Raw genomic sequence first — 2,256 nt, forward strand, 5'->3', positions numbered from 1 at the left:
AAATGAACATTACTGACTTAACATTTTTGCACCTCAAGTTTTTCTAATCTGGCCTATTTTAAGTTTTGTCTTTTTACAGTGAGTTTTTTTGATCTTTAGCTACAGTAAGTTATTATAATTTTTTAAAATATTTTTCCTGACTTTCCACTGATTTCCTTTTTATTGTTGTTACTAGTTATTATTATACTTATGGTGTTGATTGATGATGATGATAAATGATGATTTTTAACCCGATTAAGAGTTTTTCTGAATGTTAAGAATTTCTTTGGCCTCCTGATTTGATTTTGGAGTTTTGTATCTTGGGAGAGAAAGTGAAGGCATTGGCATTTTTAAGTAGATTGATCAATCATATAAACCTTTTTTCTCCCAACCCCACCCTTGCCCTCAACCCCTTCCCCAAACTGGAAATAATTTTACTGGCTGTTAAGTCTATGACCTTATTTTTCCTGATCTTTAACTTAACTGTTTTAGAGCATCTCTGGACTTCTGTATTTTTAATTTATGTTTTTTATTTATTTTTAATCTTTCATTCGTTAAATTTTTAAACTGTGTTGCAATAAAATGTGTGTGGTACTAGTTAACACCTAGAATGGTGATGGCATTTCCCCAGAAAGCCATCTTCCTCTTGTTTACCTTGAATCCCATCCTGCTTTTCCTGTATACTAACCCTCACAAACCATAAGCCTCAGCAACATGGATGCCCAGCCTGGAGCAGCATCAGCCAGGATGACTTGGAGCCAGGGGGGCCTTTGGAGGAGATGCACACCCTTCCTGGGTGATGTTTTTCAGCTTTGTGAAGAACCTTAACTTCAAAGAAAATGGCTAGCAATGTTACCAACAAGACAGATCCTCGCTCTATGAATTCCCGTGTTTTCATTGGGAATCTCAAACACTCTTGTGGTCAAGAAGTCTGATGTGGAGGCCATCTTCTCAAAGTATGGCAAAATTGTTGGCTGCTCTGTTCATAAGGGCTTTGCCTTTGTCCAGTATGTTAATGAGAGAAATGCCTGAGCTGCTGTAGCAGGAGAGGATGGGAGGATGACTGCTGGCCAGGTTTTAGATATTAATCTGGCTGCAGCGCCAAAAGTGAACCAAGGAAAAGCAGGTGTGAAACGATCTGCAGCAGAGATGTACAGGTCAGTACCAGAACACTCTTCTCTGTCTCCTCTACTCAGCTCCTCCTTTCACTTGGATTATGACTTTCAGCGTGATTATTATGACAGGATGTACAGTTATCCAGCACGTGTTCCTCCTCCTCCTATTGCTCGTGCTGTGGTACCCTCTAAATGCCAGTGGGCATCCGGAAACACTTCACAAAGGGGCAAAAGTGGCTTTAATTCTAAGAGTGGACAGCGAGGATCATCTTCTAAGTCTGGAAAGTTAAAAGGAGATGACCTTCAAGCCATTAAGAAGGAACTTACCCAGATAAAACAAAAAGTGGATTCTCTACTGGAAAGCTTGGAAAACATAGAAAAGGAACAGAGCAAACAAGCAGACTTGTCCCTATCAACCCAGTAGAGGTAAAGAATGAAAAGACTGAAGAGGAGCAAACTAGCCCCTCTGTGAAGAAAGAGGAGACGAATGTGAAGATGGAGTCTGAGGCAGGTGCAGATGACTCTGCTGAGGAGGTAGATCTACTGGATGATGATGATAATGAAGATCGGGGAGAAGACCAGCTGGAATTGATCAAAGATGATGAAAAAGAGGCTGAGGAAGGAGAGGATGGCAGAGACAGCGCCCATGGCGAGGATGACTCTTAAGCACCTAGCAGGCTTTAGAAAGCTTACCGATTGTTTCTTTACCTAGGCGTTTGTCCAAGATCAAAATTACACCAGATTCACTCCCCTAGAATCTTCAGCACATTGTCACTATTCTCCTTTTCCTTGTCCTACCCACATTAATTCATACTATACTGCCCAATGCCAAGTTCCATTTTCACTTCCTTTGACACTCGAAATAGTTAAGTCTTACCCTGTAATTTTTGCTTTTGATACCTTTATGACTTAACAATAAAAAATGTATGATTTTTTTTTTAAAAAGGTGTAGTCTGTCTACACTCATTTTCATGCATGTGGATATTCAGTTGATCCAACACCATTTATTAGAAATACTATCTGTGTTCTATTGTGTGGCCTTGTTTATCAAGGGCATGTAGATCATATTTATGATGCCTATGTTCTGTTGCATTGATCCTTTTACAAACTTTTGGACAAACTATATTGTCCTGACAACTGCAGCCTAATAGTTAAGTGTTTA

General features: G+C 39.5%; 1 pseudogene; it reads left to right on the forward strand.

Annotated features, from left to right (window-relative positions):
• Positions 1-781: 781 nt before the first annotated feature.
• Positions 782-1,859, forward strand: LOC101595735 (annotated as a pseudogene).
• The last annotated feature ends 397 nt before the right edge of the window (positions 1,860-2,256 follow it).

This window comes from Jaculus jaculus, chromosome 3, assembly GCF_020740685.1.
Source record: "Jaculus jaculus isolate mJacJac1 chromosome 3, mJacJac1.mat.Y.cur, whole genome shotgun sequence".
Taxonomy (NCBI): domain Eukaryota; kingdom Metazoa; phylum Chordata; class Mammalia; order Rodentia; family Dipodidae; genus Jaculus; species Jaculus jaculus.